At 36.3% G+C, this 11,881-nt stretch overlaps 1 non-coding gene across 1 annotated transcript; it reads right to left on the bottom strand.

Annotated features, from left to right (window-relative positions):
- Window positions 1-2,451: 2,451 nt before the first annotated feature.
- trnas-uga (transfer RNA serine (anticodon UGA)) lies at window positions 2,452-2,533 on the bottom strand. Its single transcript has one exon. It is a non-coding gene; the product is annotated as a tRNA-Ser (tRNA).
- Between the last annotated feature and the right edge of the window lie 9,348 nt (window positions 2,534-11,881).

Genomic DNA, 11,881 nt, shown 5'->3' on the forward strand with positions numbered 1-11,881 from the left:
ATCTTGCCTCATAAACACTATATGTTAATAACTGTTGCTATTAAACTCTTTTTTAATTTAAAATATGTGTTTGTTATATTTTCCCCCCATGTTATCCACAACTGTAGATTTTATTATTATTACTGTTGTTTAATCTGTAATTTTAAATTATTTATTCCCATTTGATCTTTAAAATACCTGAAACATTGACCTTATTTCCATTGTATTTTAGTGTTTTTTATAAGTAAATTTTATAGACTTGCGTTGTTATTACCTTGCTCAGATTTGTAAACACTAAATGCTAATCACTGTTACTATTAAATATATATAATTGTTCATAATTATTTAATTTACAACACAATTTAATTGTTTTTCCTGTGTTCTCCACAGCTTTGGATTTTATTATTGTTGTTGTTTAATATATAATTATTTAATGTATATTTATTCAACTATTATATATTTTGGTAAGTACTGTACTTTAATAACTACATTTTTCAGTTTTATGTAATATATGAATTACTGACCTATAGATAAAAATTAGAAACTTTTTTGCTGTTATATTTCATTTTATATATATATATATATATATATATATATATATATATATATATATATATATATATATATATATATATATATATATATATATATATATATATATATATATATATATATTCTGTACATAGTTATACAAATATAAAATTAATTTCTTTCAAAATAAAGTCCTGAAATATTACCAAATGTTCTTTTTTAATTATTCAAATTGTTCTATATTAAAAATAACTTCCCTATAATAATGTAAATATTTATTAAGATCGTTGCACATTTTAAGTGTATCTGGATGAAAAACGAATACAAACTTGTTTTATGGTGTTTGTGGCCGAGACGGGATTCAAACCTCTAATTCTGTGTATTTTTTACGTCCCGCCTCCCTGGAATTTCCTTCGTTCCTATTGGCTGGTCAGCACTGTACACCTATACGCGACTAGCCTTCGCGTGTGAGGCGAACGTGATAACCACTACAATATGGAAACCCACTTTCTAAAGAAGTCCGAAATCGTTGTGTGCAGGCTCGGCAAAATGCGTGTAAAGGCTAAACCTTCTGAAGCCAACTGTCGGCTCAAAGGAGTTCATACATTTCTTCAAAAAGGGACAGCTGTTTCTGCTCGGTTTCGAACCGAGGACCTTTCGCGTGTTAGGCGAACGCGATGACCACTACTAATAGACAATCGGCGTAAGTCCCACACACAAGAGGCCAAAGTTCATTCGGCCTGGCAGTCTATGCAGAGTTTCCTGAAACGCTACCCTTAACATACCTCGGAATTAAACACTTGCAGCGTGATATCAAGCTGAAACCTGCCTTCCTGTGCTAGTCTCAAACTAACAAACCCAAAGTTTCAAGAACACAGGAGAAACTCAAAAATTTCTCTTGGTGATTTTTGTTGGTCAAATTTTTGAGTTTCTCCAATCTTCTTGAAACTTTGAGTTTTTTTTAACCGAAATTTAAAGCTTCTCCAATCTTCTTGAAACTCACCACTGGGGTAGCACGTGTCTAGACTAGCATGGGAAAGCAGGTTTTAGCTTGATATCTCTTCAGAAAGCTGAGATATGGACTTGCCACGTACAATCTATCCCATTGTAAAAAAAAACAGGCTGTTTGTGGTCAGTGGAATTCCGAGGGTTTAACACCTCTGGGTGCTTCGGGAGTAAGCGAGGAGCCACCTGAACAGGTTTATTGGCAGATTCGTTGACCATTGTGTTGAATTTCAAGAAGGTTAGCCATGTGTTAGAAACTGCTATGGCTTGCATCATTTTATCAGAAAATAACACTCCAGATGGATGTGTTTTAAAGTTCGTCAAGGGGATAAAAAGGCTACTTGTGGGCACGTAGGGGATCAGGGGGACACATAGACTGCTTGTGGTCACAGTCTTTGTATTACCAGTCGACATAAGGGCAGTTAGTGGTCACATAGGCGGTAAGAGAGACAGATGGGCTGTTTGTGGTGACACAGGTGATCATTCGGACAGAAAGGGCTGGCGCGCAGGGGTCCAAGTGGATATTAAATTATGTTGTGGGATAATTAAATATATTCTAAATAAACTACAAACTTAAAATTATATAAATTTATTTTGTTCTCACGTTCTTTCTTGTAACACCTCCCTCTCAGTGACAACAGCTGACTGAGCGGCTCTTTATGCAGCTCATTATGCAGGGCTTTGTCTTCTCACGTGTAAATCACAATGATATTCATGATAGTTGACGCCTACTCGCATATGACTTTTGCCAACAAAAAGTGTTTTAGAAAATTTAAATCAATGTATTGTTTTCTGTAAGTGAGTAAACAAGATGATTTTCACATAATTTACAAAGAAAAATTCTAGGCTACAAGCTCCAGTTCTCAGTTAGGACAAAGGACCATAGAAGGCACAATTACCATCACAGAAAGCTAAAGCAATACTGCAAAGCCCTCCCGTAGTCGGCAGGGTTTGAACCTGCGTGGGGAGACCCCAATGGATTTCAAGTCCATCACCTTAACCTCTCGGCCACGACTACGTCTAGTGGTAGGCTGCCTGCCCCCTTGTCTGGTGGAGCCCTGCACAGGCCAAGCGTCAAAAACAAAATTAAGAAGAAAGATGAGGTGGTAAAAAAAAAATTCAACCTTCCTGTACACACAACGGCAGAGGGTTGCCGTGACTCGGATTCGAACCGGGGTTGCTGCTGCCACAACACAGAATACTAACCACTATGCGATTTTTTTTTTTTTTTAAATTGAATAAATGAATCAATTCAAACATACATATCAATTATTCACATAGAAAAATACATAAGATTCTTTCTTTGACATAAAAAACTTCTACTTTGAATTGACAGACATCTTACTTACATTTAAAAGAAGTCATTAAATAGTTTAATCTTTTAAAAAAGACCATTCAATCCCCAGCTCTTTGAAAACCTTTAACACCTCCTGAGTAAAAATATTATAAAAAAACATCAATCGTTTCCTCCAACTTAAAATAATAAAACAGACTTTCAACATATTTTTCTACTTTTCTCCTGAACACATTCCATACATCGATTAAAACATTTTCCTTTTTCATCACCACTCTTCTTTCCCATATCGAACTTTTCATCAGCATTACAAGTAAATTAATCAGCTTCTCATGTTTACATTTCTCATTTATGCCCAACATTAACACCTTTTCCCACTCAAAGTTCCCATTTCCTTCTCCTCTCAAAATTAAAATCATGCTTTTACATCTCTCATTAAAATCTTTCAGCTTATCACAATATAAAAACAAGTGTAAAAACCCTTCATCAGCATCTTGGCAAACTTTACATATTGCACTTTCCTCCATCCCAATTTTCCTTAAAATTACGTCTGTGAACACTGCTTTGTTTCTGATAAAATATTCCATATTCTCCAGTTTAGTCTGTACAATTTTCCCCTTTATATTCCCCCATATTTTCTCTTCTGTTACATCATTGAACATCTGTAGCCAATATTCATTTACAACAGGTTTCTTGAAAACCACATCTCTAAAAAAACAATAAAACATTTTCACATTACATTCTTTAAAAGCACATAATCCCCCCCCCCAGCTTTACATAAACATCTTTTCCTTGATCTTCTTCTTCCATATTTTCAATACTCTTTATCCATTCTTTATGTATAGCATTCTTAATTAAATCATATTTGTTTGTAATCTCCTGTCTGGTATAATCCTCCTTTGCCTCCTCCATCACATCCACAATGTATTGAACTGGTAAAAACCCCTCTTTTAATTTATATAAAACATCTCTGACTTTCATGATTCCCACATCCCACCATTTCTTAAAAAACACCTGCTTGCCTTGATTTAAAATGCAGTTATTTAAGAATAAAGGCTGATTTAAAATGTTCTCTCTACCTTGTGGCTTAAAATGCACATTATCTAAAAAATTTCCCCATGCTCCCATCAGTTCTCTATAAAATTCTGGCATCCCCTCCGTCATCCAATTTTTTGTTTTCATCCCTAAAATGTTGTCCCCCAAATTAAAATGACTACACTTGTTTAAAAAATGCCCCATTGTTCTTTTCCATGCTGTTTTATTTCCTTCGTCTAGATATTTGCTTATGATTTTCACCCTTAAACTGTTCTTTCTTTGCTCCACGTCCATTAGCCCTAGCCCCCCCTTCCCCACTGCTCCTATTAAAGAGTTATATGCAATTCTCGGTGGCTTTCCTTGCCATAAAAAATCTAAAAAAAACATTTTTTCAGCCTTTTTTCTATCCACAACGAAGCCACATATAAAATATGCCATATGCTTTTTTGAAGCCACATATAAAATATGCCATAACTTAGAAACCATTAAAACATTCAAAATTAAAACCCTCCCTTTCAAAGTTAAGGACATTAATCTCCAAAAATTCAACCTTCTCTCGATTCCTCCTAACATCTCCTCCCACATAATTCCTTCTGCTTTGGTTTCATCCCTCCCCATTAAAACACCTCAAATCTTTATTTCATTCATTTCCTTAAAATTAAAGTGCCCAGTTAAAACCTCACTTCCCCCGAATCTCATGTATACTGTTTTATCCTCGTTCACTTTAGCCCCTGATCCCCTGCAAAATGTTTGTACTATTTTCATTGCTTCCCTTACACTCAACAGATCTTCCAGCAATAGCGTAGTATCATCAGCGTACTGAAAAAATGTATTCTCTCCTCCCTCTATGCCTATTCCTCTTATTCTCCCTTCCTGTTCTACCATTAATCCAAGTGGTTCCGCAACTAAAGCATATAAAAGTGCCGACAACGGGCAACCCTGTCTAATTGATCTTGTTAATTTAAAACATTCTGTTAAAAACCCATTACATTTAACTTTCGTTACAGCACCTTTATATAAAATCTTAACACATTTAATAAAATTCCGTCCAAAACCAAAAGTATTCAAAACCCCAAATAAAAAAGCATGCTCTACCCTGTCAAAAGCCTTCTCAAAGTCCAAACTGATTAAAAAAAACATCTTTCTTCTTTTCATTAATATATCTTATGGTATCTTTTATGCTCATTGTTGTATCCGCAATGTCCCTTCCTTTAATACTGTAAGCTTGGTTTGTTTGAATTATTGTGGGCATCGCTTCTTTTAATCTATTAGCTAAAACTTTTGATAAAATCTTTAAATCAGTGTTAAGCATTGTTATAGGCCTATAATTCTTTAACTCCACTTTGTCTCCTTTCCTTTTATATGTAGCTTATATGTTCCCTTTATATGTAGCTTCCTTAATCCCATTCCCATCCTTTCATTCATCTCACCTTTCCTAAAAATCTCTTCAAATACTTCTTTTAATATAGCTGTTAAAACATCTTTAAAAACAATGTAAAACTCACTCCCCAACCCATCTATCCCTGGACTTCTTCTTTTGTTTAACCCAATTATTGCTCTTTTTATTTCTTCTTCTCTTACTTCATCATCACACTCTTTTTTATCCACTTCTCCTACTCTGGCTTTTATCTTCTTCAGTAATTCCTTTTTCTCCTTCTTTTACCCCCTCTGTACAGAATAAGTTCTCATAATATGATTTTATTTCCTCTAAAATGTACGCATTTTCTTCTACTATTCTCCCATTTTTGCCCCTTATTTCTCTAATCATGTCTGCTTTCCCTCTTCTTTTGTCTAAATCAAAGAAAAATGTTGTGCACTTCTCCCCCTCCACTGTATATTTTGCTTTGCTTCTTAATCTTGCAGCTTCATATTTCTCCTCTTCCATTTCCTTCAGTCTACCTTCTATTTCTTTTATTTTCTCTATGCTTTTTTCTGCCTTATCCAGTTCCTTATTTAAGATTTGTCTTAGCTCTCTTTCCTTATTTTTCTTACATTTGTTAATTAATTTGCAATATGTCATTGTAAACTTTTTTACCAGATATTTCACGTTCTCCCACCACATTCGCTTATCCCCACTATACATTTCATTTTCTTTTTTCTTTTCAATGATCTCCTTTAGACTTAAAACATAATCTTCATTCTTTAAAACCTCTGTATTTAAAATCCAGACTCCCGGCCCTCTTTGCACTTTACTCCAGTCTACTTTAAAAAATAAAAACTTGTGATCGCTAAAACTTGTTTCTTCATACTTAATCTTTTTTATAAAATTCTCCACATTTCTTGTACATAAAATAAAGTCTATTCTTGTTTCACACACAAACTGCCCCACTATTTGCCTCCTTGAAAAATCTTTTATCTATTCATTTCTTTCTCTCCACACGTCGATGATATCATTTTCTCCCATTAATGCTTTTAATTATTTTCTCCCCTTGTCATTTTTAAAAACCATTCCTTCTGCCATGTCTTGTTTACTAAAAACTGTGTTAAAATCCCCTATCATTATTATTTCCATATACCTGTTTATGATATTTCTTAAAACATAAAAAAAAAAAAAAATCTTTCTTTTCCTTCTCCTCTGTTGGCGCATGTACATTGACTAAAATCAGTTCACGTCCTTCACAATTTACTTCAACCACCATACATTTCCCCATCTTATCTTTATACACTACCCTACTTGAATTAAAAACATCTTTTCTTATTAAAAAGTCACTCCTCTTCCAAGCCTTCCATCCCCATTGTTATATAAAATATCCCCTTGCCATTTCTTTTTATAGTCCTCCATCACACTCTCTTTCCAATTTGTTTCTTGTAAAACAATAACATCTTCGCCTCGGCATTTTTCCTTCACTTTTTCAAATGTACCCATGTCCATCAGTCCCCTTGCATTAAAAGTAACGCAACTTAAAACCGTTAATAAGAAAAATAAATACATAACAAACATTACTTTCCATCTTCTCCCTCCAACCCTCTTAACACTTCATATCTGTTTACAATTTTCACTCCGCCCATTGTCATTATCTTTTTTCTAGCATTTTCCACATTTGGTTTTACCTTTAATGTTTGCCTTCTTATTTGTCCTCTCCCCTCTCTGTCTTTTTCCATGTTATCCATCCTTGTCTCTTCTCAACTGTCCATTTCTTTGTTTTGATCATCCATTCCATGTCCATCTCCGTCCACACCATCTAAAACTGTCCGATATTTCCATTTCCGTCCATTGGGTGTCCTGTTCTGTTGTATGCTCCTTGTCTGCATCATTTACTCCTTCTTCCTCTCTGTTGCTCGCTCCTCCTTCTATTTCTTCTTGTTGCAATCCGTCTTCCTCTTGTCCTTCATCAGTTTCTCTTTCCACCTCACTGTTTCCTTCATGCACCTGTCCGTCCAACTGAAGTTCCATACCTCCTTCCTCTCTTTCCATCCAACATTCACATTTATTTAAAACTTCTTGACACCCTGGGCATCTGACAGTATTGCAATCTCTTGCAAAATGTCCCCTCTCCTCGCACTTCCGGCACTTAAAATCTGGGCAGTCTTTCAGCGGGTGTCCAGGGCTCATGCACAGCCTACAGGTCTTCACCTGATGGCTGTGCATTACCCTAAAATACTGCTGCCCTTCTGCTGTTTCCAGCTTTGTGCTATATGGCAACGATGCTACATCTTTGGGGAATCTCACTTTTAGGAACCTTGTTCCATCTTCTATGTTAGTGCCCGGGTAAACTCTTCTTTTTATCTGTGAAATGGGATTAACTCCCCATCCTTCCAATTTACCTATAATTTCTTTGTCATCAATATAGACTGGCAGGTACATGAAGGAAACAACATAATCTCTGTTTTGCAAATTTTTTACCTCACAGTTCACTCCTTTTATCATCAGTTTATCAATCAGTTTGTCACATGTTTCTTCTTTCTCTATTGTTAATTCATCTTCTTTTCCTTGTCTTGGCCTTAGTGCCAGGATTTTCCCATGTCCACATTGTTTTGATACAGTCTTGATGATATCCTCTGCTCTCACCTCGATCACATTCTCTACGTTCATAATCACTGTAGCCTCCTTTAGATATTTTCTTTCAAGACATTTTTCCATCGTGCCTTGGTTATTTCCATTCCCAGTAGTCGATTTCCCAGTCCAGTGTCATTTACCGATCGTGTCTCTCCGCCAAATCCAGTATCGTTTGCCATGCGTCTCTCTCCAACCAGTCCAGTGTCGTTTGCCATCTGTGTCTCTCCAGCCGGTCCTGTGTCATGATCCATTAATTCGTCCATTTTAAGAGAAAAAAAAACAAAAAAAAAAAAACAAAGAAACCACCCTCCAGCCAGCAAAAAGCTGCTGTTAGGTGGTTTAAAACTGAAAAACACACAAAAAACTGAACTAAGGTCCAAAAACAACTTACAAACAAACACAAACTGAAAAAACAAAATGGAGGAGAGCCTTCCTCTCCAAACTGCAGCCAACACTTCCTGTAGCTCTCTAGCGCCTTCAGGTTGGTATGGCCATTAGCCCAGAAGAGACGCAGGTGTCATGGGATGAAAGCTAGAAGCAGTTAGGACAAAAGGGCAAAGGACCATAGAAGGCACAATTACCATCACAGAAAGCTAAAGCAATACTGCAAAGCCCTCCCGTAGTCTGCAGGGTTCGAACCTGAAAAATCTATGACCTGGATTTGAACCGGGGTTGCTGCAGCCACAACGCAGAGTACTAACCACTATACGATCATGGCGTACCACTGGCTCACCCAGGTTAACCACTGGAGCCCGAATACATGAAGCACCAGCGGCGTGTTGGTCCATCGAAGAGGGACTGGACATTTTGCAAATCAGTGGGAGGACCTTGAAAAATTCATGGACGCTTTTCCTCATGGCCTTCAGCAAACAGCGTAGTCGGTAGGATTCGAACCTGCGCAGGGAGACCCCAATGGATTTCTAGCGCTAGCTGGCGAAGGATAGTCCGACATAATTTCAGAAATGCTGAGCAATGTCGAACTGCGCAGCCAATCGCATCGAAGCGCTATGACATTTGGACCAATCGCGTCGAAGCGCCTTAACATTTCCAGCCAATCAAAAAGCGCAATTCATAACATTCTCTTGACATGCGTGACATTTGGCCAATCAGAGAGCAAGGGGATACCGGCGGCACGTTTCCGCGTATCACCGCTAGGTGGAGGGGTCAGCTCTTCAAGTCAGGTGTCAATCAAGTTGCCGAAATGTGCCGAAGGTGTACGAAAGAATGACATCGTCCTCAGGAGGTGTGTCAAGGGTCAAAAAAGTTCATTACCGAAGTTCGTGACCTACGACGAGTATCATTGCCGCGGAGCTCAGCATCATTTTTACGGAGGACAGCGAAACTTCATTTTAAAACTAAATACGGCGATATTACCGACGACGACAACAGTTAAGAAATTATCATCTAATTGCAAAAAATTTTTTGTATTCAATTTTTTTATTATTAGTGTAATTTTAACTGTTTTAATTGTTCTTTCAAAACTGTTTCATCAAAGTCAATAAAAATGTCTGGCAAACAACAAAAATCACATAAAGCTATGTCGGACGCTGAATGGATTTCGCGTTTAAAAAAGTTTGCCAGCACAGGAATTTGGCCATCAAATGAAGGTAACAGGCCTGCTCCTAGACAGAAAAAGTGGTAAGAGATCTATCAAAGGGTGAGTGAGTGTTTGTTACCTTTGCATGATAGAGAGAAAAAAGTGTTTGTTGACTTGCATAATCGAACATTATTAGTATAGTTGTTTAATGTATTTGCATAAGAGAACAACAGATTAGGCTCCATTACAAACATTTACCTGGTCCCATTCATTGGTATGGTGTAATGTGATGGTTGTGTTATGTTTATGTAATGTTGCAGGTATTTTGAGATTTATGTCATACTGTTAATGAAAAGTTACATCAAAGACCTTTTGTGTACTGGGAGACTCAGAGATTTGAGAGGGGGAAGGGGGAAGGGACAGTGAATGAATAGGTGGTCTGAAGGTGTGAAATGTTCCTCTCTTGTATCTCTCTCCTTTAAAGAGAGATACCAGCTCTAACATTATATGTAAGATAAGCTTGACTTGTGTCCTAGACATTAATCAGTGAATGAATTAATATATTAATTTAATAAAGTATTTTATGCTCTTTTAAGTGACTCACTTGTATTGTGCATTACATTTGTTATAATACTTACAGATTGAGAAATGTCCGATGCTGTCTCGTGGCCAAACAACCTTGCTTGGAGGTGTGCTGAAATGCATCTGTGGTTTTCACACTCTAAAGGTAACATTAATGTAGCAAGTATTTTTTGTTAATATTATTTACTGAAATGTTTTCTTTCTGAATTGTTATATGTATTTTTTATTTAATTTTTTTGGTTGTGTTAAGCAGCCCACTGCGTCAAACGCAGCCTCATGCTGCTGAAACAGCAAAGAAGGTCATGGAGCAGAGTCAGCCTGACCTCCAGCCTCATCCCCTGCCCAAGCCCCAGCCAACTGCACCTGTGGAAGCAAGAGTTGCAACACAATTTTCATTGGTAAGAATTGCTTTTTTGTAGCACTGAAGTATGAGCTCAGTTCAAATTCAAGGAAGTTCAGAAAGTAAGAAGAAAAAAAGAAAAAGCAATAATTCTATGAGATGCTGGTTGAGACCTGCTAATTTTCACACCTCTTGTACAGTGGGGGCAACTGTTGTCTGCTGATTGGTCGGTTTGAATATCTCAGCTTTGGTTTAAGTCACATGGTCAAGAATAAATGAAGATTGTAACCTGCCTGCTTTCTCCCTTTCATCTCTGGGCTCTACTCTTTGATTGTCCTCTTTGTCTCTAACTGAGCTCTGCCTTTGTTGAAGGTCACTGAGCTAGACTCATGTCCCTCATGGCATCTCTCTCAATACTTCTCATGTGTTAAAGCTCTTTTTTTTTCCTGCAAGTAAATGCTGCATTTACTTAAAATTGTAATATTAACACAAATAGTAATGCTTGCTATTATAACACATTCTGTCTTCTCACATTTTTAGTTAACCAAATCAAGATTTACCGGGTCTCACATTGCTGCAGCAAAGCCAAATCTCAGTTTGGCCAGGAGAACTTCTCAGGCTGAAGACCAGCCCAGCGCAGCAGTGTCTAGTGCCTCTAGACCAAGCACTACAGTCTCTGTAAGTAATGGCATAATCTATATTGTACTCTATGAAGACACGTTTCACGTTCCATTCTATACAAATTATTAAACTATTTAAACTATTTTTTAATAACAGAAAACCATATATTAATAAACAAAAAAGTTATATTTTATAAATAGATTTCATATAAATTACTATTCAAAAGTTATTGATGTTAAGATAGTGTTACTTTTATTGAAAAAGGAGGCATTAAATTGATAAAAAAATCTCAGACATTTAATGTCACAAAAGATTTCTATTCAACATCATGTTACAAACTATTTCTATTTCAAATAAATGCTGTTCTTCAAACTTAATTCTGAAAAATACCACCTGTCATATTTATGGACTTTTCTCTCCTCATGTTCCTCAACCTAGTTTGTGTCTCCTCTTGATTATGTCATTCAGTTAATCTGTGTCTAGTTAATTGACTCATTTGTCCCTCATTGGTCTGTCTACTTAAATTTTAGTCTGTTCAGTTTGTCTTGGTCTATGTGTTACTGCCTTCCTTTGTGTGGGTTAATTAAAGATTATTTACCCTTGATTTTCATCTTTGTGTGCTTTCCCCAACACCATAAGTGTGGCAACCACTGTAATGCAGTTTTATTATCAGCTATTTTCACGTTTTCAACTAATAATGAAGGTTTATGTTCAATAGAATGGTTTCTGAAGGATCATGTAACACTGAAGACTGGAGTAATGATGCTGAAAATTGGTTCTTGCCACTGTATAAATAAATTACATTTCATATTTTTAAACTTTAAATTGTAGTAATGTTCCACAATTTAACTATCTTTTTAGTTTTTAACTGTATTTTTTATCAAATGCAACCTTGGTGAGCAGAATAGGTTTCTTTTATAAACATTTGGGCCTCAAACTTTGCAACTGTAGTGTATGATT

The sequence above is a fragment of the Carassius gibelio genome, chromosome A20 (assembly GCF_023724105.1).
Source record: "Carassius gibelio isolate Cgi1373 ecotype wild population from Czech Republic chromosome A20, carGib1.2-hapl.c, whole genome shotgun sequence".
In the NCBI taxonomy this organism is placed as follows: domain Eukaryota; kingdom Metazoa; phylum Chordata; class Actinopteri; order Cypriniformes; family Cyprinidae; genus Carassius; species Carassius gibelio.